We start from the raw sequence: 26,063 nt of genomic DNA, 5'->3' as shown, positions 1-26,063 counted from the left end.
TTTATGAAAATGATAGGGCTATGGGAATGGAAGAAGTTGAGCATGGCCGAAATTGAGAGTTCAAGCTTATGTTGGAGTGCTTACTTGAAGGAGGAAACAAAGAACAAAGTGCCTTGGAAGAGCTTTTTGAGAATAGTCTCCAAAATGACTTGGCATTTGAAAGGTCGCACTCACAAATGGGAGAAATGCTTGAAGCTTTAGAGGTCCAAAAAGCCTCGGAAGTTAATGAGAGCCAAGAATTTTCCTTAGATGTGAAAGCCGGAAATCCTTCCTTGGCACTTTATCAAAACCAAGAAGAAATCTCAAATGCTCAAAATGAGAAGATGATACTCATGTTGGAGACCATTCTTGAAAATGAGGAGGAGCACAACTTTGCACTCAAGGACTTGAAACAAGGCTTGGATTACAATGATGAACATATCCGCACTTTGGAAGATCAAATAAAAATATTGGTTGAAGCTCACTATGCCCACCAACTTGAGAGTGTGGAAGGAAGCCAAGAAGAGTCCAATTCCAAGGAAGAAAGTGAGCTTTACTTCAAGTAATCAAGAATTGAACATCCTCCAACCGACTCCATGAGTGTTAATGATGCCGAGAAAAATATGAATTTAGAGTCAACCGGTGTAAATGAAAATATGGTTGATATTGACTCTAGTTCGGGGGAAAAAGAGTATGTCAAAATCCCGGAAGCATTGCAAGTTGGAGGTTTGAAGTCACATTCCAAGAATTTTTCAACATTAGAATTGTGTGGTGATATGGGAATTGAACTACACAAGTCAATGAGGTATTGTGAGGAGGAAAGGCAACAACCATACATCTTACAATTTGAGGGAACAAGAAGGCAAAATAACATTCATCACATGAGAGCCAAGAAGTGCAAAATGAAGAATTTAAAGCTTGGCTTGATCATCGACTTACCACCCCCATCGCTCGTGGTCACAAGCTAGATTCCAATCTAGGTGCCCAATTCATATCATCCAAGTGGCGTGAAAATTGGTAAAGTTGAGTTGTGTCCTGCCACGACGTTAAATGCGGCTCTTGGAGGGAGGCAACCCATCATTTTTTTAAAAAACAAATTTGGTCATTTTTGAAGTTTTATTTTCTAGAATAGCTTCTTATATTGTTTCTAACCAATCTGCCAAGTTTCAAAACTTTTGGAGTTGATTTGAGCAGGTAGGGGTGATCGGGAAGCCAAAAACCAGTATTTGGTACAAAATTGCAGTGCAACACATTGTTGCACTATGCAATCGCCGCAAAACCACTGTGATCGCATTTCAGTAGGTCGCAGATCCACTATGCGATCGCATAGTTGACAAAGCTATCGTAAAAGTTCAGGATGTTGCACTATGCGATCAGGTTTATGACCCCGCGATCGCATATCTCCAGGTAAGGGAAAAATAGTTAAACACTGTAAACGACCTTTTCACTCAAATCTTCTACCCAAAAACGAGTTTTCTTACCCCTGGCCCTTAAAAATTATCTCAAGGGTTTCCTCTCTTCAATTTGATTTCAATAATCAAGTTTAATCTCAAAGGTATGTGCTTTGTTACTCTAACCTCTCTTAAAGTCCATTCTTGGTGCTCAAAAGGTGAATGGACATGCATTTTCTTCTTCTTCTTCTTCTTCTTCTTCTTCTTCTTCTTCTTCTTCTTTCTTCTTCTTCTTCTTCTTCTTCTTCTTCTTCTTCTTCTTCTTCTTCTTCTTCTTCTTCTTCTTCTTCTTCTTCTTCTCCTTCTCTACTTCATGTCTAGGGCAGACATTTTTGAGTATTTGCTGTGTATTGTGCTTGAAGGTGTGCTTATTTTCTGCGTAAAGTTGGTTGAGAGAGTGAGTTCTTAATTGTTGACAAATTAGGAGTTAGATCTGCGTTTAATTCCTCTGAATTTGATATGAAAACCTACTGCAGAATATTTCCCTGATGCTTTCTGATCTTTTTCTTTGGCCTAAGTGCATCATAATACAGTGTATAAAGTACTTGTTCATGCATTTAACATTTGGTCCCCATTTGTAGGTACTTTGTGCGTAAAATGGCATCGGAAAATGTTAAAAATGTTCAAGAATATGTTCCCGCAGCTATGGAAGAAGAGTATTTTGATGCAATGAGATTCATGGCTGCTGAGTGTGAAAGGAATTATGAAAAACTCATGTCAAAGAGCATTGACAAAGAACGGGGCATCCGTTTGGACAACGTTGAGGCTAAGATGCCGAATTTTTTCCAAAGACTGATCGACAGTGGATGGATATGCTTTGCTCCTAAACCAATCAAAGCGAACTACACAATAGTTTGAGGGTTTTATGCTAATGCCTTGAAGACTAATTTCCGGGGGGATGTATTCACTTTTGTCAGAGGAAAGCGGGTTGACTTTGGCCTTGAGGTAATAAATGCACACTACGGGCTTCCCAATGTTGAAAAATGAGATCTACAGAGCCAGAGGAAGAGAGACAGGAGCACAGTTGTTGGTGGAAAAGCTTCATGACGGAGTGAAACCGACTTGGGAAAGAATACACAAAGGGGTTGATTCATATGATTTCACTGTGGAAGCCAAGCTTTGGCTATCCATTATCTGTGCCAGGATTGTGCCATCTAGAAATGAGACTGATGTGACGTATAAGAAGGCATTGATGATTGATGGCATTATGGATGGCTTGCCAGTGAACATGGGCTAGCACATCGTGAGTGAAATTGAGGAAGCATGCAATGGAAGGTCAAGAAGCCTATTCTTCCCTCATTGATCACTCAGTTGTGCTATATTGCTGATGTGCTACCAAGCCCGACTGATGTTGAGAAGGACCCTGCCGTAGCAATCCCTCCATTGCTTCGAAAAGAGCCAACTGACAAGAAGAAGAAGAGAAGGATTGATGTGATATCTCCTTCATTTGGGCAGTTTGATGAGTCCGCCAAGGGATCCAGTGGTGCCTCCATAGCTACAGTAGAAGCACATGACCCCATGGTTCCACTTCCTTATGGACCCCCCACTATGCGCCACATTTACCATCAGATATATGGTGTTGATGCACATATTTGATAGCTTGTCGCGGGTGTTCCCTCTGGTGAGGGCACTTCGACTAGATATGGTAAGAAGCCAACGACCTTGGATGATGTAGTGTTGGAGCAAAAGGCAATCAAAAGAAGACTAGAAGACATGAGCCGGAGACAAGGAAATGTTCAAAGGCGATAGATGAAGTTCAAGGAGCACGAGAAGAAGAAAAGCAAGTTTATGTCAAGGATGATGCACAAGCTGAGTTCACTATGTGGCTCACAAGATTCTGAGGATGATGATGAGGAGGATTTGGAGCTCAAATTTCCCACCACCTCCAGCTCCGAGTGATGCAGTATTTAGGGAGAACTTTCCACCATTTTACTCTATCATGTTTAGTTGCATTGGGGACATTGCAACATCATTAGTTGAGGGTGGCTTCTTGTATAACAGTTGTTCTTGTATAATTGTGAATAACTGTGGGTATGGTAGATTGGTACTGTAGTTATTTTCATTTTGTTGTTAATATATTTTTATGTGATGTGTGATATTATTATGTTTGGTAGCTTCTTAATTTCTTGTCTTTATATACATTATGTTTTAGTTACTTGATGTTTAATAACTTATTAATTTTGGTTATTAGCTTTTTAAATTTTTGTTTTTTTTAAATATAGTATGTTTTATGTTAGTGGCGATACCCTTGGTTTTCTTTGTACCACGGTTCTTTTTCCAAGGATGCTGATTTTCTTCTTGAACCTGGTAATTGTAGAAATATTTTGTCGACTTTTCCCGATGATGGATATATAGATAACTTTCTTAAGGGAATTAGTCTTGTAGTTAGATATTGCTTATGTTAATTTAGGAAAACTAAATGGTTTGAGTTGGTGTTTGTGTCCATTGACCAAGTTGTGGCTTGCTTGGTACCAATATGATTTAAACCTCGACATATGAATTTTTTGTTGTTGAAAAAGAAAAATAATTGAAGTAAAGATGGCACAACTTTTAAACACAAATTTTGGCTCTTTGATTCACTAAATAGCTTCATATGCTATATGCAACCTCTTTGAGTCATTGGTTTCAATTGGATTTTGATTTGTATTCCACTTGAGTGTTCATGTGCCATGTGTGGTGAGATTTATTTTGAGTTCTTTTGCATTACTTGTAGTCTAGAACTTGCCTGGAATGTGCTTCAAGGCGAAATAATAGACTAACTTGGTGTGAAAAATGATATTAAGCCTTCCTTTGACCGCCATCGTCCTTTAAATTTCCTACCCTTGAATATTTTCCCTAGTCAACCCATTTTGAGCCTTTAACTTTGTTCTTTGGCAACCATGTTACAAACATTATAACTTTGTTCTTATTGATCTAGCTTTTGACATCCTACCTCCCTAAGTACTTTGAAAGTTTAAACATAGGCTAAAAGCCTAAGTTTGGGGTGAAGGTTGGAAAAGTTGTGATATGGAAGTTGCTTAAAAAGGTGGAAGGTAGAAAAAAAAAGTGAAACCTTCTTTGATTTGGAAAAGGAAAGAAAATGAAAAATAATAATTTATATAATAAAGTTGATAATAAGAAGATTTGAATAAAAGGAAGATTAGGTGTAGAATGAAAAGTGAAGAAAGGATGAAAAGTGTTTTTGAGGGAAATGGACTTTAATTGTAAACTTTGTAGTGCTTCGGGAGGTTTTGAGTCACTCTAACCAAAATTGTGTCCTACCTTAACCAAAAGCCTAAACTACAACCATTTAAGTGATAATTGATTTTGAACCAGGTTGTCTACATTAGTGGAGGAATACATGAAAGGCAAGCCTATGGTACTACTTGTATGCATTTGAACATCCTTTTTAGAGAGAGTTAATTCTTTCCATTTGATATCCCATTTTTGTTTTGAATTAAGATTTATGAGTGTGGAATCCTCTCTTAAATGTGAGGGCACACGAGATTTGAGTTGTGAATTTAATCCCATTTTCAATTGGAAGGAATGACCAAAGAAAGTTGATTGTGATAGAGAGACAAATTTTGAAGCTTTAGTGTCATGACTTGATTGCTACTTTGATTTGCATTAGTGTTTGAGCACTTGAAGTGTCATGAAGTTCATGAGAGGTTCTTGATAATTCATATGCTTTGGAGTAATTGTTGGTACCAATCGAAGTCATGTTTTTGTGCTTATAGTAGACCTTTTTGGCTTGGCATGATATGGATGCATTGTTGAGTTAACTACTTGGGAGGAGATTTTGTGGCTTTCATTGCTTGAAGACAAGAAATAGTTTATGTTTGGGGGTTTGATAAGTTGGTATTTTACCAACTTCTCTTGTCTTTAAATCTATACTTTTGCTATGTTTGAGTTATAAAATCGTGTATTTGATGTCATTTACTTCTATTTTACAGGTTGTATGTGATTTAGAAGTAATGGTGAAGAAACTAAGTGAAAACAAGTCAAAAAGGAGCTTAAATGAAAAAATGGACTACTGCCATCGATTACACTATGCGTTCGCATGGAACTGTATACGATCGCACAAGTTAACAATAGCAACAATGCGAACGCGTGTAAATAAGTGCGATCACGTAGAAGGAAGCCTGGTCAGCGGCTAGTCAACAGACTTGTGCGAACGCAGAAGACTTTATGCGATCGCATAATTGGGAGAAGTTATTCTTTGCGATCGCGTTTGCACTGTTGCGAACTCATTGAGAAAAAACTGGGTGTGGAAACTGGACAGTTTTAGAATTTCACATTTTTTACGCCGAATCCTTTAATACCCAAACTAGCTCATTTGCAAAATATCTTTGGTAGATCTTTGGCTTTATTTTCAATTCTTAGGGCTAGAGAGAAGAATTTTAGAATCTAGGGTTTACACACACACTTTGGTCTTCGATATTTGAAGCTTGTGGTTAAGGATTTCTTAACCATTTATGTTTATTTCTTCATCTCCTTGCTTTGTATTGAATATTTAAGTCTGTAGTATTTTATCCAACACTTGAATCTTGTTTATGGAAATATTCTTGCTTGAAATGTGGATTAAATACCTTGTTGTGCTTATGTATTGAATGATTTTTATCTTTTTTTGAAGTGAGTTATTGTTTCTTTAATTATTCTTGTTCTTTAATTTTTCCAAAGGGATTAACCAACCCTAGGATTCGCCCATTAACTCTGAATTAATTTTGGAAAAGATAATTTGGGGTTGGGAAAGATTAACTAACAAGAATTTGAGGCGTTAACCCTCATTTTATAGATTCTACCTAGGGATAGGATTGAACTACTTGTAGCCATTCCAAGTGTGCTTAATCTCTTAATTGTTTTAGGGATAATTCAATTAGGAAATCTTGTTAGTATTCGGAAGAAGCTAATTAAGAATTATTATCCGTGGCTAATTAACATAAACTCGCTCATATTTGTAAAATCGTGAAATACATTGGATCGTTACTTGAGTGTAATTCCGAATCCTCCATACTTGTAGCCATTGATCATTTTACTTCCTTTCTAGGTTAGTTTACACATCCGAATTTAGTTATAAATAATTTCTCAAATCAATTCTAAGTGTTTGGCGTTGCATAACAAGTGATAATTCTCTTACATTCCTAATCGCCTACATATTATTCTCTGTGGGATTTGACCCCGACTCATTGTTGGGTAAATTATATTGCATGTGACCATGTCCATTTACTTTTTAGTAGTGGATTTGGACATCATCAACACCATAAATTCCCGTCGATAGTTGCGCGTATGCGCCCAAGTGACCACCAAAATACCTGTACAATCAGTGCAGAAGTCTAGCATGATTACGTAAATCAACGTCGTACCAAGTATGTACCTAGCCTAACCCCGAAGAGGTATTAACGAGGGGTCGACATCGACACTTACTAATGGTCCAATAAATCAATATAATAGATTTTAAACAGATATTAAACATAACAATTGTGATGCCCTGACCGGTCGTTTTTAGAATTTACGCCCTGATCCCCTATTAACTGCTTCCCCTAAGTTCATTTCTACTATTTTGGTTTGCCGGGACATTCGGTGTTGAGTTTCGGAGAGTTTTGGGACACTTAGTCCCTAAATGAGAGCTTAAGTGTTGGAAGGTGGTCCGTAGTGGGAACACTGTGAATGAGACCTCGGAATAGAAATTTGATGGTTCTGTTAGCTCCGTTAGGTGATTTCGGGGATGGGAGCATGTTCGGAATGTATTTTGGAAGTCTGTAGCTCATTTAGGCTTAAAATGCCGAAGTTTGAATTTTTGAAGTTTCTGGTCCGATGGTGAGTTTTTGATCCGAGAGTCGGAATGGAATTCTGGAAGTTGCAGTAGCTCCGTCATGTCATTGTGTCCAAAAGTTTAGGTCATTCGGACGTATTTTGGTTAGGTTTTTGATCGAAAGCGTGTTTTGATGAAATTTGAAGTTCTTAGGCTCAAATCCTTGTTTAATTCAAGTTTCCGGCATTGTTTTAGGTGGTTTAAGGATTGGTGCAAGTTTGAATGATATTATAAGATATTTCCATGGGTTTGGTTGAGGTCCCGGGGGCCTCGAGTGTGTTTCAGATGCTCAACGAGGCATTTTGGAGTTTGAAAAGTTGCAGAAAATCTTCAGCAGTTGCAGGCTTCACTTTCTTCTTCGCGTTTGCGTAGCCCTGAGTTTATTCCTCTTTGCGTTTGCATCCTCCCCTGCGCGTTCGCGTAGTGTAATCTAAGGGGGGGGATAGTGATCCCTTCATGTCCGTGACCAACATTCCCGCGTTCGCGATGCTTGGCATTTTCTTCCTTCGCGTTCGCATCAACCTCATCGCGTTTGCATAGTTCTACCGGGCTCTGAGGGCTGAACCCATTTTCTTTAACGCGTTCGCGTCCCATTCGTCGCGTTCGCGAAGCTTCGTGATCCCCTGCATTTGTGTTCGTGTTCTCCTCCTCGCGATCGCGAAGGGCATTTTGGCAACTCCCATTTTCTTCTCCATAAATGCGAGCTCACCTCCGCGTTTGCGATGCATTAAATGTCTCGACATTATTTAACATTTCAAACATGAGGGTTAGCCATTATTATCAAAACACAAGCTCTGGAGCTCGGATTTGGGGGAAATTTCGAGGGATTTTCGAGGGCAATGATTGGGTAACGATTCTCTACTCTCTTATGCTTAAAACCCACCAATCTAATCACGAATTCATCATTAATTTCGGATTTTTGAATGAAAAATGGGGAAACCTTCTTAGACAAAACTATTGAGTTTTGAGTGGGTGTTTGATCAACGATTTGGGAGATTTTTATATGGCTAGACTCGAGAGAGTACGAGGGTTCTGAAAATGTGAAAATTATCCGATTCCAAAACGTTGACCAGAGGGGCGTTTTGGTCATTTTACCTAATTTCGCGTCTTATCTTTGAATTAAATAGTGGAATCAGTTTCGTGAGATGTTATTTACGATATGTAATTGAATTGAATAGATTTGGGTCATTTGGAGTCGAATACGCGTGGCAAAAGTGTGATTTCGAGTTGATTTTGGAGCCAGTTCGAGGTAAGTGGCTTGTCTAACCTTGTGGGGAGGGGGGGGGGGGCTTTTTCCTTAGGACATGATATTTGGTAATTGAGTGCCTTGTACGTGAGGTGACGAGCGCGTACTAGAGCTAATTGTTGAAAATTTGGTTTTTACTTAAGATATTGAGACTGAGTTTCTTTCGTATTTGCTTTATTTTACTTGCAATTATAACCTGTGTAGATTAGAAAAGCATGTTTAGTTGGTTTAACTTTCCTATTTTCTTAAGTTGTCTTGACTGTATTACGTGAAGCATGTTAGGCTAGTACTACCTGTTGCTTGTCTTTTTGTACTTCATTTCTGAATATCTTCTGGTTGTGGTTGCGCATTTACATTGGGACTACGGATGTGGGATTTCGGTAGCTCCCCCCTTGTTTGTTTACTTTGGGACTATAGGTTAGATTCCCGGTAGATCCCCCTGCACTTTACTTTGGGACTACAAGTTAGATTCTCGGTAGATCCCCCTACACATTGATAGTTGGACTACGGGATGGTATCTCGGGAGATCCTACGGAAATACTCATATGATGGACTACGGGACGGTATCCCGGGAGCTCCTCGAAAAGTTGATGGAATGGACTAAAGGACGGTATCCTGGGAGATCCTCATTTGGTATCTTGGTATTGAGTTGTACATTTCTGTGTTTACTTTGTTCAATCGCTTATTTGTTGTTGCCTTGTAAATTCTGTCTTATTTCACTGCTGGTTCACATTATTTCCATTTGTTTTCATATTGTACATTCTTATTATATTATTTAACCTCAGTAGGGCCCTAACCTTCCTCGTCACTACCCGACCGAGGTTAGGCTTGGCACTTACTGAGTACTGCTATGGTGTACTCACACCTCTTCTGCGCATGTTTTTCATGTGCAGATCTAGGTACCTCCACTCAGGCAGACTATTCCTAAGGCGGAGACATCTAGCAGAGACTTCGAGGTACATCTGCCGCGTCCGCAGACCAGGAGTCTCTATCGTATTCCAGCATTTAGTAGATAACTTTCCTTTTTTTCAGTTGTTTAGACATTCTGGAGTTATAGCAGTATATTACGTTTCTATTAGCCTGTGTTGCCCATGAGTTTCCGAGTTTTGGGATATTGTTATAGGTTTTGTGATGTTGAGTTGTATATACCGAGCAACACTTATATACAATTTTCCCTTAGCTGTTGATTTTAAGTTCTTTACTTCCGCAAGTTATTTAATTTCCACATTGTTAGGTTTACCTAGTCGTAGGGACTAGGTTCCATCACGACATGTTCATAGGAGTCGCGGAACAAAGGCCGATTTATTAGAGTCTTGCTGATCGGTTTGGAGACGTCTATACTTATCTACGAGAGGCTATGTAACTATTTAGGAAAAATCTTCACTTCATTGATTTACTTGTCGTGCGATATTTTTGACATCGAATTTAAACTTTTGTCTTCTATTCTCTCACACATGGTGAGGACACGTGCCACTCGGGATGATCAGGCACCTACGCCCCCTACTGCAGCTGTCAGATGCCGGGACCGGGGCAGAGGCCGTGGACGCGCACGTGGTGCAGCCAGAGCACTTGCGCAAGCTGCCGCTGAGGTACCGCTAGTAGATCCGGCTGGAGTTCAGGCACCTGACATGCCTATAGCCACTACTACTCTAGCCTTTCAGGAGACGTTAGCTCAGTTCATGTTTATGTACACCACTCTGGCTCAGGCAGGGTTGCTTCCACTTGCTGCAGCCATATCCCAGGCCGGGGGAGGAGCACAGACTCCCACCACCCGCACTCCTGAGCAGTGAGTGCATGTTGAGCAGGTCCCAGAGATCATTCTTGTTCCGCCTGCAGTGCCAGTTCAGCCCGTGGATGGGGCAGCTACTTCTGACGATGAGCAGCGAAGGTTGGAGAGGTTCAAGAAGTATGATCCTCCGGTTTTCAGTGGATTAGCAATAGATGATGCCTTGGGATTTCTAGAGGAGTGCCATCGTATTCTTCGCACTATGGTCATAGCTGGATCTAGTGGGGTCTCCTTTACTACCTTCTAGCTTCGGGGAACCGCCTATGATTGGTGGCGCACATATGAGTTAGACAGTCCAGACGAGGTTGCTTCACTGACCTGGACCCAGTTCTCAGATATGTTCCTGAGAGAGTTTGTTTCCCAGAGCCTCAGGGACGCATGGCGTGCAGAGTTTGAGCATTTGCGCCAGGGTGCTATGACAGTTTCAGAGTATGCGATCCATTACACTAGATTGGCGAGGCTTGTACCGGCCTTGGTTTCTACAGTCCATGAGAGAGTTCACCGGTTCATTAAGGGTCTTATCCCACCCATCAGATCTAGCATGGCTCGAGAGTTAGAGATGGACATTCCTTATCAGCAGGTAGTGAGCATTACTAGGACGATCGAGGGTATGCTCGGTAGGGAGCGAGAGGAGAGAGAGGCCAAGAGGTCTCGAGAGTCGGGCATATTACTCTGGTGCCCGTACCCCAGCAGCAGGTCGACATAGTAGGGGTTATATGGGTTGCCCGTTCATTCAGCTCTTCCAGCAGCTCACTGCTCCAGCTCCTCCTAGACCTCAGGAGCCTTACTATTCACCTTCGGTTTCTAGCGCGACTCCTACGCGGGGTGCTATTAGAGGCCAGTCCATCAGACCTGGCCCTAGCCAGTCACAGCCACCACGTCCTCCCAAAGCTTGTTTCGAGTGTGGTGATACCCGTCATATGGTTAGGGATTGCCCCAGACTTGGTAGGGGTACATATTCATAGATTTCTCAGCCACAGCGTGCTCTTCAGAGTTCTCATGCCATGATCACATCTCCAGTTGCTACCCCATCTGCCCAGCCAGCTAAGGGTGAAGGTCATGGAGGTAGAGGTCGCCCTTGAGCGGGAGGCCAGGCCCGATATTATGCTATTCCTGCTCGTACCGAGGCTATTGCCTCTGATTCTGTCATCACAGGTATTATATTGGTTTGTCACAGATATGCATCGGTTCTATTCGATCCAGGCTCCACTTATTCTTATGTGTCTTCTTATTTTTCTCCGCATTTGGGTGTAGCCCGAGATTCTTTGAGTTCTCTTGTTTATGTTTCCACTCCTATGGGAGATTCTCTTGTTGTGGACCGCGTTTATCGGTCGTGTTTGGTTACTATATGTTTTTTTTGAGACCAGGGCGGATTTATTGTTACTCAGTATGGTGGATTTCAATGTTATCTTATGCATGGACTGGTTGTTTCCCCATTATGCTATTCTTGATTGTCACGCCAAGACCGTGACGCTGGCTATGCCAGGTATTCCGCGTGTTGAGTGGAGTGGTACTTTAGATCACACTCCTAGTAGAGTTATCTCTTTACTTAAAGATCAGCGTATGGTTGAGAAGAGGTGTGCCACGTACTTAGCTTATGTGAGAGATGTCAGTATTGATACCCCCTCTGTTGATTCAGTCCCAGTGGTATGGGATTATCCCGATGTGTTTCCAGCTGATCTTCCAGGCATGTCGCCCAATAGAGACACTGATTTTGGCATTGATTTGTTCCCGGGCACTCATCCCATTTCCATTCCTCCGTACCGTATGACTCCTCCTGAGTTGAAGGAGTTGAAGGATCAGTTACAGGAATTGCTTGACAAGGGCTTTATTTGATCCAGTGTTTCACCGTGGGGTGCTCTTGTCTTGTTTGTGAAGAAAAAGGATAGTTCTATGCGTATATGCATCGATTATTGTCAGTTGAACAAGGTTACAGTAAAGAACCGTTATCCTTTGCTTCATATTGATGACCTATTTGACCAGCTTCAGGGCGCACATGTGTTTTCTAAGATTGATTTGCGCTCAAGTTACCATCAGTTGAAGATTCAGGAGCTAGACATCCCTAAGACTTCCTTCAGGACTCGGTATGGTCATCACAAGTTCCTTGTTATGTCATTTAGGCTAACCAATGCCCCAACAGCTTTTATGCATTTGATGCACAGTGTGTTCAGGCCATATCTCGACTCGTTCGTCATTATTTTCATAGATGATATTCTTGTATACTCCCGGAGTCGGGAAGATCATGAGCAGCACCTGAGGACCGTGCTTTAGACCCTAAGAGAGAAGAAGTTATATGTAAAGTTCTCAAAATGTGAGTTTTGGTTGAGTTCTGTGGCATTCTTGGGCCACGTGGTATCGAGTGAGGGCATTCGGGTTGATCTAAAGAAGGTAGAGGCCATGCAGAGTTGGCCCAGGCCCTCCTCAACTACAAAGATTTGCAGTTTCCTTGGCTTGGCTGGTTACTACCGTCGTTTTGTGGAGGGGTTTTCATCGATTATAGCCCCATGACTAGATTGACCCAGAAGGGTGCTCCATTTTAGTGGACAGAGGAGTGTGAGGCGAGCTTTCAGAAGCTCAAGACAGCTTTGATTACAACCCCTATTTTAATATTGCCTACTGGTTCGGGGTCCTATACAGTTTATTGTGATGCCTCATGGGTTAGGCTTGGAGCAGTGTTGATGTAGGACGGTAGGGTGATTGCCTACACGTCCAGACAGTTAAAGATACATGAGAAAAATTACCCTGTCCACGATCTTGAGTTAGTTGCTATTGTTCATGCCTTGAAGATCTAGCATAATTATTTGTACGGCGTGCCTTGTGAGATTTATACGGATCATCGGAGCTTACAACACTTGTTCAAGCAAAAGGATTAAATTTGCACCAGAGGAGGTGGTTAGGGTTGTTGAAGGATTATGATATTACTATTCTTTATCACCCGGGCAAGGTCAATGTGGTAGTCGATGCCTTGATTCGCCGGACGAAGAGTTTGGGGAGTTTGGCATATTTACCAGCTTCAGAGAGACCTATGGCGATGGATGTTCAGGCCAAAGCCAGTCAGTTTGTGAGATTGGATCTTTTGGAGCCCAGTCGGGTTCTAGCCTGTGTGGTTTCTTAGTCTTCATTGTTCGATCGTATCAGGGAGCGATAGTATGATAACCCTCATTTACTTGTCCTCAGAGACACAGTTCAGCACGGCGATACCAGAGATGTGACCATTAGAGATGACGGGGTATTGAGGATGTAGGGTCGGATTTATGTGCCCAATGTTGATGGGCTTCGAGAGTTGATTTTAGTAGAGGCTCATAGTTTGCGGTATTCCATCCATCTGTGTTCCGCGAAGATGTATAAGGACTTGAGATAGCACTATTGGTGGAGGCGGATGAAGAAAGATATAGTTGGATATGTAGCTAGATGCCTCAACTGTCAGCAGGTGAAGTATGAGCACCAGAGACCAGGTGGGTTGCTTCAGCAGATAGATATTCCAGAGTGGAAATGGGAGAGGATCACCATGGATTTTGTAGTTGGTCCCCTCGGACTACAAAGAAATTCGATGCCATTTGGGTGATTGTGGATCGGCTGACCAAGTCCGCTCATTTTATCCCTGTGTGTACTACTTATACATCGGAGCGGTTGGCGGAGATTTATATCCGAGAGATCGTTAGTCTGGATGGTATTCCAGTTTCTATTATTTCGGACAGTGGTACTCAGTTTACATCACGGTTCTAGAGAGCCGTTCAGCAGGAGTTGGGTACTCGAGTGGAGTTGAGCACAACATTCCACCCCCAGACGGACGGACAGTCTGAGTGTACTATTCAGATTCTTGAGGATATGCTCCGTGTGTGTGTGATTGAGTTTGGAGGGTCTTGGGATCATTTCTTGCCATTGGCGGAGTTTGCTTACAACAATAGTTATCAGTCCAGCATTCAGATGGCGTCGTATGAGGCTTTATATGGTAAGAGGAGCACGCCCCCGGTGGGTTGGTTTGAGCTGGGTGAGGCCCGGCTATTGGGCGCAGAATGCATTGGAGAAGGTCAAGGTAATTCAGGGTAGACTCCGTACAGCCCAGTCCAGACAAAAGAGTTACGCGGACCGAAAGGTTCATGATGTTTCATATATGGTCGGAGAGCGGGTTCTGCTTCGGGTTTCGCCTATGAAGGGCGTCATAAGGTTTGGAAAGAAAGGAAAGTTGCGTCCGAGATTTATTAGCCCTTTTGAGATTTTGAGGCGAGTTGGGGAGGTTGCTTATGAGCTTGCCTTACCTCCCAGCCTGGCAGGAGTTCATCCGGTATTTCATTTTTTGATGCTACGGAGGTATCACTGTGATTTGTCGCACACGTTAGATTTCAGCTGAGTCCAGTTGGACAATGATCTATCCTATGTTGAGGAGCCAGTGGCTATATTGGACAAGCAGGTCAGAAAGTTGAGGTCAAAGAACATTGCTTCAGTAAAGGTTCAGTGGCGGGGTCAGCCGGTCGAGGAGGCGACTTATGAGACCGAGCGGGATATGCGCAGCCGATACCCTCATCTTTTTGCTACTTCAGGTATGTTCTCTATACTTGTTCGAGGACGAACGAATGTTTAAGTGTAGGAGGATGTGACGACCCGGCCGGTTGTTTTTATAATTTAAGCCCCGATCCCCTATTAACTGCTTCCCCTAAGGTCATTTCTGCTATTTTGGTTTGCCGGGACGTTCGGTGTTGAGTTTCAGAGAGTTTTGGAATATTTAGTCCCTAAATGAGAGCTTATGTGTTGGAAAATGATCCGTAGTTGGAACAGTGTGAAGGCGACCTCGGAATGGAAATCAGATGGTTCCGTTAGCTCCGTTAGGTGATTTTGGGGTTGGGAGCGTGTTCGGAATGTATTTTGGAAGTCCGTAGCTCATTTAGGCTTGAAATGCCGAAGTTTGAATTTTTGAAGTTTTCGGTTCCATAGTGATTTTTTGATCCGACGGTAGGAATGGAATTACGGAAGTTGCAGTAGCTCTGTCATGTCATTTGTGATATGTTTGCAAAATTTCAGGTCATTCGTACGTGTTTTGGTTAGGTTTTTGATTGAAAGCATGTTTTGATGAAATTTGAAGTTCTTTGGCTCAAATCCTTGTTTAATTCAAGTTTCCGACGTTGTTTTAGGTGGTTTAAGGATTGGTGCAAGTTTGAATGATGTTATATGATATGTCCATGGGTTTGGTTGAGGTCCCGGGGGCCTCGGGTGTGTTTCAGATGCTCAACGGGGCATTTTGGAGTTTGAAAAGTTGCAGAAAGTCTTCAGCAGTTGCAGGCTTCACTTTCTTCTTCGCGTTCCCGACGCTTCAATCGCGTTCGCGTAGCCCTGAGTTTATTCCTCTTCGCATTCGCGTCCTCCCCTACGCATTTGCGTAGTGTAATCTGGGGGGGGGGGACCAATTATTCCTTCGCGTTCGCGACCAACATTCCTGCATTCGCGATGCTTGGCATTTTCCTCCTTCGCGTTCGCATAGTTCTACCGGGCTCTGAAGGCTGAGCCCATTTTCGTGATCCCGTGCCTTCACGTTAGCGTTCTCCCCCTCACTATCGTGAAGGGAATTTTGGCAACTGCCATTATTCTTCTCCGCGAACGCGAGCTCACCTACGCATTCGCGATGCATTAAATGTCTGGACAGTATTTAACATTTCAAAAAAGAGGGTTAGCCATTTTTATCAAAACACAAGCTTGGGAGCTCGAATTTGGGGGAAATTTCGAGGGATTTTCGAGGGCAACGACTGGGTAACGATTCTCTACTCTCTTATGCTTAAAACCCACTAATCTAATCACGAATTCATCATTAATTTCGTATTTTTGAATGAAAAATAGGGAAAACTTCTTAGACCAAACTATTGAGTTTTGAGTGGGTGTTTGACCTCCGATTTGGGAGATTTTTATATGACTAGACTCATGAGAGTACGGGGGTTCTGAAAATGTGAAAATTATCCAATTCTGAGAGGTTGGCATGAAGGGCATTTTGGTCATTTTACCTAATTTTGCGTCTTATATTTGAATTAAATAGTAGAATCAGTTACTTGAGATGTTATTTACGATATGTAATTGAATTGAATAGATTTGGGCCATTTGGAGTCGGATACTCGTGGCAAAAGTGTGATTTCGAGTTGATTTTGGAGCCGATTCGAGGTAAGTGACTTGTCTAACCTTGTGTGGGGGACCTTTTCCCTTAGGACATGATATTTGGTAATTGAGTGCCTTGTACGTGAGGTTATGAGTGCGTACTTGAGCTAATTATTGACAATCGGGCTTTTACTTAAGATATTGAGACTGAGTTTCTTTTGTATTTGCTTTATTTTACTTGCAATTATAACCTGTGATATATTAGAAAAGCATGTTTAGTTGATTTAACTTGGCTATTTGCTTAAGTTGCGTTGACTGTATTACGTGAAGCATGTTAGGCTAGTACTACCTGTTGCTTGTCTTTTTATACTTCATTTCTGAATATCTTCTGGTTGTGGTTGCGCATTTATATTGGGACTACGGATGTGGGATTCCGGTAGCTCCCACCTTATTTGTTTACTTTGGGACTACGGGTTAGATTCTCGGTAGATCCCCCTGCACTTTACTTTGGGACTACGGGTTAGATTCCCGGTAGATCCCCCTACACATTGATAGTTGGACTACGGAACGGTATCCCGAGAGATCCTTTAGATATACTCATATGATGGACTATGGGACGGTATCCCGGGATCTCCTCAGAAAGTTGATGGAATGGATTACAGGACGGTATCTTGGGAGATCATCATTTGGTATCTTGGTATTGAGCTGTACATTTCTGTGTTTACTCTGTTCATCGCTTATTTGTTGTTGCCTTATAAATTCTGTCTTATTTCACTGTTGGTTCTCATTATTTCCATTTGTTTTCATATTGTACATTCTTATTATATTGTTTAACCTCAGTAGGGCCCTGATCTTCCTCGTCACTACCCGACCGAGGTTAGGCTTGGCACTTACTGAGTACCGCTGTGGTGTACTCACGCCTTTTCTGCACATGTTTTTCATGTGCATATCCAGGTACCTCCACTCAGGCACACTATTCCCGAGGCAGAGACATCTAGCAGAGACTTCAAGGTACATCTGCCGCGTCTGCAGATCAGGAGTCTCTATTTTATTCCAGCATTTAGTAGATAACTTTCCTTTCTATCAATTGTTTAGACATTCTGGAGTTAGAGCAGTATATTGCGTTTCTATTAGCCTGTGTCGCCTGTGAGTTTCTGGATTTTGGTTTATTGTTATAGGTTTTGTGATGTTGAGTTGTATATGCCGAGCGGCACTTATATACAGTTTTCCCTTGGCTGTTGATTTTAAGTTCTTTACTTCCGCAAGTTATTTAATTTCCGCATTGCTAGGCTTACCTAGTCGTAAGGACTAGGTGTCGTCACGACTTATTCACGGAGGGCGAACTGGGATCGTGACAACAATAATAATAAGGTAAGATCTGTAACTAACATAATCCTCCACCCTGATGACAACATAAATTTCTCAAATCTCATGTACTATCTCAACAAATAGAAGAATCAAAGGCTACCTCAAATGGGTAAGGAATATCAAGCGTTATCTCTAACAAATAAGGCATATCATGTAACATCCAGATCTCAATTAATGGGAAATCTCATGGATATTCGGACTCCTAGTGGTATTATGCACAAGTTATGCCGAGGTCATGCGGCCCGATCTAGAATATTATGTACACTATCGAGGGTCGAGCGACACGAACTATAGATGCATCTATATATACTGCCAAGGCAATTGGCCCAATCCACAGGAAGAGGAGAAACATTTTGAATTACGAGTCACGTGTTTCCAATACAAGAGCAGGAATATAAAGTAAGCATAACTATTACCAGCAATCGGATTTCCTGCCAAACAATTCACGGTATCGAGATTTGACCTAACATGATATCTAATCAAATTAAATTTACAAGTTTAGGTAATTAAAATAACAAGTTGAGTTCATATAATACAAATATCGAATGATATAGTCTTAAGTCTACCCCAGATATAAGCATGATTTTAGATACGTACGCACTTGTAATGACCCGCCCAGTCGTTTCATGAGTTACCGCTATGTTTCCCCCATTTCCGCTTCTTATTGCTTTTTTTATCTGTATTATGTGTTATCGGGTTGGTTGGCTCAGGTTCGTAGAGGTTTTGGTAAGGTTTGAGACACTTAGTCTCTTTTGAGTAAGCTTAAGTTGGAAAAGTCAACCAGATATTGTCTTATGTGAAAAAGGATTCGGATGTGAATTCCGATGGTTCGGATAGCTTTGGGAGGTGATTTGGGACTTTGGAACGTGATCAGAATGTGTTTTGGAGGTCTAGAGTAGATTTAGGCTTGAATTGGCAAAATTGGAATTTTGGCGTTTTTCGGTTGATAGGTGTGATTTTGATATAGGGGTCGAAATGGAATTCCGGAAGTTGTAGTAGGTCGGTTGTTTCATTTGTGACGTGTGTACAAAATTTTAGGTCATTCGGATGAGGTTTGATAGTCTTTTTGATCGAAAGAAGAATTTGGAAGTTTTTGGAATTCTTAGACTTGAATCCGATGTGCTTTTGGGGTTTCGATGTTGTTTTGAGCGTTCCAAAGGTTGGAACAAGTTTGAATGAGGTTATGGGTTATGTTGGCATGCTTGGTTGAGGACACGAGTGCCTCGAGTGAGTTTTGGGTGGTTAAACGGATAAATTTTATGTTTGGAAAGTAGCAGTTTTGCTGTTATTTTGTTGCAGATATTTTGTTCTTCGCGATCGCGTAGAGGAGATCGCGATCGTGTAAGCTGTTTCGGGGTTGGGGGTGAAGTGTTCTATGCATTCAAAGAACGGGGTTCACGAACGCGTGGATTTGGGCGGTTAAGCTTCGCGAACGCGAGGTTATTTATGCATCGCGTAGCGCAAATTATGGGCCAGCAGAGTTTGTGCTTCGCGATCACGATGGAATTTCTGCTATCGCGATTTAGTAAATTTAATTGCTTGGCAGAATGTTTAAAAAGGCCATTTTCGCGATTTTTGGCCTAAGTTCACCATTTTTGACTCGGTTTGGAGCTTCTTGAGGGAGATTGAAGAGGAAATCAAAGAGAACTTCTTGGAGGTAAGAACTATGGACTTAATACTCGATCCTGTTGTGATTTCTACCTAATTAAACATGAAATTTGGGGGAATTGAAGCCTAAAATTAGGGAGTTAGGGCTTGGAAACTTGAGACCTTAATCTAGGGTTTTGTGGGGCCATTTGTGGTCGAATTTTGGTATTTTTGATATGTATGAACCCGTCGGGAGGACAAGTATTCCGTTGATGTGATTTTTATCGAATTTCAAGACGTGGCCCGGAGTCGGGTTGGACAAATTTCAGGATTTTTGGTATAATTTGATTATTTTCTCATGGTGTTCGTTCCCTTAGCATATTCTAATTTTATGATTAAGATTTTGGGTAGATTCGGTGCAAGTTGAGGCCGAGGCGAGAGGCAAAGGCATCGCGGTGTAGTATTTCATCCGATTTGAGGTAAGTAACTATTGTAAATCTTGTCCTGAGGGTATAAAACCTCGATATTTCGTATTGTTTTGTTAAGTGAGGTGACATATATGATAGGTGACGAGTGTGTGGGCGTGCACCATTAGGGATTAAGACTTGGTCCGTCCCGTAGCGACTATTAAGCCGCGTATTTGATTTGAAATCTTATGATATTCCCTATTTTAGAGATTGATGCTATATTTTGGGTTGTATGCCACGTTTGGGGCCTTGTGCCGACCCGTTGAGACCCTTAAGGGCATTTGTTTTCTATTTTCCTCACTCCATTTGTTTTGAAAGCATATCCTCAGTCATGTTTTACCTATTTATCATGTAAATCTGGTCTTATCACTCTACTTTTTAAAATTTGAAAACTGTTTGGGCTGATTTTCCTGATTTCCACTGATATGCCTGTGTGGCTGCGAGGCTAATGACTGAGGGAGGTTGAGGACCTAATGGTGAGGATTATATATATATATATTATGGATCGAGTTGCACGCCACAATAATATTATATGTATATATTATGGATCGGTCTACACGCCGTAGTGATGCTTATATGGATCGGGCTGCACGCCACAACGATATATATATTGGATCGGGCTGCGCGCTACAATGATATGACGCTTGGGCTGTAGGAGCCCCTCCGGAGTCAGTACACCCCCAGTAAGCGTAGTCGACTATAAACTATGGACCGGGCAACATGCCGCAACAGTAATTATGATTATCACTATTATGAGGTATTATTGAGCCTGAGTGCTGAGTGTGAGTACTGTGTGACGAGAGCTGAGTCACGAGTGACTGAGAGGCTTGCCCGAGAGGCTATATTTATGAGCGATGCCTTGCCCGAGGGGCCCATTTATGACATTTTTGCTGATTTCACTCTTTTCTTATAATGAGCTTCAGTTGAAAACTGCTAAGTAAATGATTTCAAAGTATTTCAATTGAAAATGAAGTTTTGCGAAGTAACTAGCTTTTATACTGTTGAGTTTGACTTGATATTCTGTTGAATACTCTTATATATGATTTTTAACTGCTCGTCACTACACTTAGACCTTATTTACTTTAGTTACTTATTGAGTTAGCATACTCACGTTACTCCTTGCACCTTGTGTGCAGATGCAGGTGCCCGAGTGGCAGAGTGAGGGTCCCCAGCATTGTCAGAGCTTACAGGAGATGCCTGTTTTTCTTCTTCTTATCTTAGATTTCTGCATTGTTGGACTTACTATGTATTAGTCAGTCAGATTGAGTTGTATTTATAGGCTCTAGACTTGTGACACTGAATTATTGGGCTGTGTTGGTATATTTTGTACTACTTTCCGCACATTTCAGTGATTTATGTATTTCTTATGAAAATCGAGACTTAATCAGTTTTAGAAAATTATTTTATAAAGATAATTCACTGTGGTTACTTGCTGGGTTGGCTTGCCTTGCATTGTGATAGGCGCCATCACGACCGGGGTATTTGGGGTCATGACAAGTTGGTATCAGAGCCTAGGTTACGTAGGTCTCGCGAGTCATGAGCCGGTTTAGTAGAGTCTCGCAGATCGGTACGGAGATGTCTATATCTATCCTCGGGAGGCTGCAGAATCTTTAGGAAAACTTCTCTTTCTTGAATTCCTATCGTGCAAATCTGTTGATTCTAGTACTAAACTTTTGTTTTTCTATTCTCTCACAGATGGTGAGGACACGTGCTACTGGTCAGGATGGACGAACACCAGTACCACCAGTTGGGGCCACTAGAGGCTGAGGACGTGGTCGAGGTCGTGGTAGGAGTAGGGGTATAGCCTGCACAATAGCTAGGGAAGCACCTGCAGATCCACCAGCCGCACCATTTCAATATTTGGTCCCAGGTGCAGACGCTCCAGCAACACCAGTTCAAGCACCGGTTCTACCTATTGTGATTCCAGGCCTTCAGGAGGCTCTAGCTCAGATTCTATTAGTGTGCACTGATTTGGCTTAGGCGGTCTCAGTTACTATGTCCGCAACTACTTCTCAAGCCGGGGGAGGCACTTAGACTCCCATTGCTCGCACATCTAAGCAGGTTGTGTAGGGACTTCAAACACTGGGGCACCTCCAACCCAGCTTATTGCACTAGCTCAGGAGTATGTTGTACTAGTTATGCCTGACGATGAGCAGCTTCGATTGGAGAGATTTGATGGACTTCAGCCTCCGACTTTCAGTGGTATTGAGGGCGAGGATGCCCACGGTTTCTTTGACAAGTGTTAGAGGTTTCTTTGCACTACGGGTATTCTAGAGACCAGTGGTGTAACCTTTACTACTTTTCAGTTTTTTGGAGCTGCCTTTACTTGGTGGGAGGCTTATGAGAGGTGTAGGCCTATTGGTGCAGCACCACTTACCTGGCAGCAGTTCTCCGTTCTCTTTCTATAGAAGTATGTGCCATAGTCTCGCAGAGAGGAGCTGCGCAGGCAGTTCGAGTAGATGCATCAGAGAGATATGACTATGACACAGTATGAGATGCAGTTCTCTGAGTTAGCTTGACATGTTGTCTTGTTGGTTCCCACTTATCGAGAGAGGATAAGGAGGTCCGTTGATGGCCTCACATATTAGCTTCGGATTCTTATGACTAAGGAGAGAGTGTCAGGGGCTACTTTTGAGGAGGTTGTTGACATCGCCTGCGATATTGAGTCAGTTCGTCGCCAAGAGCGAGAGGAGAGAGAGGACAAGAGGCCTCGGGGATCTGGTAGCTTTAGTGGTGCTCCTTCGAGTGGTCAGTTTCAGTACGGCAGAGGCCGTCCATTCAGGCATGCTCAGTCAGCTCACCCAGGTTATTTTGGGGAATCGTCAGGTCATGGTTCTCACAGTTCTCATCAAGGCCATTCATCATTAGTGCCCTTCCAGCCCAAAGTTCATCCCATGCTCTATCAGTTCAGGGCTATTCTATGCTAGGTGCATCTACTAGTCATTTCGGAGTTTGGGGTTCCCTTCAGTCCTCATCTCCAGCACCCGGGAGTTGTTACAAGTGTGGAGAGTTTGGGTGTATGAGGAGGCAGTGTTTGCATCCTCTCAAGGGTCCGTATCAGCAGAGGGGTCAACCCTCGACTTCAGGCCCAGTTACTTCACCGCCCGCTAAGGCTGCTAGGGCTGGGGTTCAATTAGCCAGGGGTCGCCCCAAAAGGGGAGGTCAATCAGGTAGAGGTCAGGCTCGTTTCTATGCACTCCCACCTAGACCAGATGATATTACTTCAGTTGCTGTGATTACAGGTATTGTCTCAGTCAGCCATAGAGATGCTCTGTACTATTTGATCTTGGTTCCACTTTTTCATATGTGTCATCATACTTTGCTCGTTATTTGGATACGACCCGTGAGTCTCTTGTTTTATTTGTTCATGTATCTACTCCGGTGGGTGATACTATTGTTGTAGATCGTGTGTACCGGTCGTGTGTGGTGACTATTAGGGGTCTGGAGACCCGAGTAGACCTATTATTGCTTTGTATGGTGGACTTTGATGTGATATTGAGCATGGATTGTCTATCTCTGTGTCGTGCTATTTTGGACTGTCATGCTAAGACATTGACATTGGCTATGCCGAGTGTGCCACGGATTGAGTGGCGCGGTTCGACTAATTTTGTCCCTAGTAGGGTGATTTCGTTCTTGAAGGTCCATCGGATGGTTGGGAAAGGTTGTCTTTCATACTTAGAATTTGTGAGGGATGTCGGTGCTGAGACTCCAAGTATTTATTATGTTCCTGGCGTAAGGGATTTTCCCGATGTTTGTCCCGCAGACATGTCGGGCATGCCACCGGACAGGGATATTAATTTTGGTATTGATCTGGTGTCGGGCACTCAGCCCATTTCTATTCCACCGTATCGTATGGCACCGGCGGAGTTGAAAGAGTTGAAGGAGTAGCTTCAGGAACTCCTTGATAAGGAGTTTATTCGGCCTAGTGTGTCGCCTTAGGGTGCGCCTGTTCTATTTGTGAAGAAGAAGGATGACATGATGAGGATGTGCATTGATTACATGCAGTTGAACAAAGAAACAATCAAGAACAAGTATCCTTTGCCTCGTGTCGATGATTTATTTGACCAGCTTTAGGGAGCGAGAGTGTTCTCCAAGATTGATCTACGTTCAGGTTATCACTAGTTGATGATCAGGGACTTGGATATTCTTAAGATAGCCTTCAGGACCAGATATGGTCATTATGAGTTCCTTGTTATGTCTTTTGGGCTGACCAATGCCCCAACAATGTTTATACATTTGATGAACAACTTATTTCGGCCTTATCTTGACTAGTTCATGATATTTTTCATTGATGATATACTGGTGTGCTCGCGTAGTCAAGAGGAGCACGCGGAACACTTGAGAGTTGTGTTGTAGAGGCTGAGAGAGAAGTAGCTTTATGCAATGTTCCACAAATGTGAGTTTTGGCTCAGTTCAGTGGCTTTCTTAGGCACGTGGTGTCCATAGAAGGTATTCAGGTTGATCCGAAGAAGATAGAAGCGGTTTAGAGTTGGCCCAGACTGTCCTCAACCACGGAGATTCTCAGCTTTCTTGGGTTGGCGGGTTATTACCACCGGTTTGTTCAGGGATTTTCATCTATAGCATTACCCTTGACCAAGTTGACTCAGAAGGGTACTCCTTTCAGGTGCTCGGATCAGTGTGAGGAGAGCTTTTACAAGCTCAAGACTACCTTGACCACAGCTCTAGTGTTAGTTTTGCCATCAGCTTCTGGTTCATATACCGTGTATTGTGATGCTTTGAGAGTTGGTATTGGGTGTGTATTGATGTAGGAGGGTAGAGTTATTGCTTATGCTTCTCGACAGTTGAAGCCCCATGAGAAGAACTACCTTGTTCATGATTTAGAGTTGGCTGCCATTGTTCACGCGTTGAAGATTTGGAGCATTATTTCTATGGTGTGTCTAGTAAGGTGTTTATTAATCATCGTTGCCACCAGCACTTGTTCAAGCAGAAAGATCTCAATTTAAGGTAGCGGAGATGGTTGGAACTACTGAAGGACTATGATATCACTATTTTGTACCATCCGGGGAAGGCCAATGTGGTGGCCGATGCTTTGAGGAGGAAGGCGGTGAGTATGGGGAGTTTGGTATATATTCCAGTTGGGAGAGACCCCTTGCAGTTGATATTCAGGCCTTGGCCAATCGGTTCGTGAGGTTAGATATTTCGGAGCCTAGTCGGGTATTGGCTTGTGTGATTTCTCGGTCTTCCTTATTTGATCGCATCAGAGAGCGCCAGTATGATGATCCTCATTTGCTCATCCTTAAGGACATAGTTCAACACGACGATGCCAGAGATGTGACTATTAGTGATGATGGGGTATTGAGGATGAAGGGCCGGATATGTGTACCCAATGTAGATGGGCTTCGAGAGTTGATTTTGAAGGAAGCCCATAGCTCGCGTTATTCCATTCATCCGGGTGCCACAAAAATGTATTAGAAGAACATTGTGGGATCTGTAGCTCGATATCTCAATTGTCAGCAGGTGAAATATGAGCATTAGAGACCGGGTGGCTTGCTTCAACAGATGGATATTCCAGAGTGGAAGTGGGAGAAGATCACGATGGATTTTGTAGTTGGACTCCCATAGACTTTGACGAAGTTCGATGCTATTTGGGTGATTATGGATCGGCTGACCAAATCTGCGCACTTCATTCCTGTTTGTACTACCTATTCTTCAGAGCAGTTGGCAGGGATCTATATCCGGGAGATTGTTCATTTGCATCATGTTCCAGTTTCCATCATTTTAGATAGAGGTACTCAGTTTACATCGCAGTTTTGGAGAGCAGTACAAAGAGAGTTAGGTACTCAGGCTGAGTTTAGCACAATCTTTTACACTCAGACGGACGGGTAGTCCGAGCGCACTATTCAGATATTGGAAGACATGTTGTGTGATTGTGTCATTGATTTTGGAGGGTCATGGGATCAATTTTTACCACTCGCAGAGTTAGCTCACAACTACAGCTATCAGTCAAGTATTCAGATGGCTCCATATGAGGCTTTGTATAGGAGGCAATGTAGATCTCCGGTTGGTTGGTTTGAGCCGAGTGAGGATAGGCTATTGGGTACAAACTTGGTGCGGGATGCTTTAGACAAGGTGAAGGTTATTCAGGAGAGGCTTCGTACAGCACAGTCGAGACAAAAGAGTTATGCTGACAAGAAGATTCGAGATGTGTCCTTAATGGTTGGTGAGTAAGTTCTATTGAAGGTTTCACCCATGAAGGGTGTTATGAGATTTAGGAATAAAGGTAAATTGATTCCTCGGTTCATTGAGCCTTTTGATGTGATTTAGAGGATTGTGGAGGTGGCTTATGAGC

The sequence above is a fragment of the Nicotiana tabacum genome, chromosome 16 (genome assembly GCF_000715075.1).
Source record: "Nicotiana tabacum cultivar K326 chromosome 16, ASM71507v2, whole genome shotgun sequence".
Taxonomy (NCBI): Eukaryota; Viridiplantae; Streptophyta; class Magnoliopsida; order Solanales; family Solanaceae; genus Nicotiana; species Nicotiana tabacum.
Note: the sequence above shows the minus strand (reverse complement) of the source record.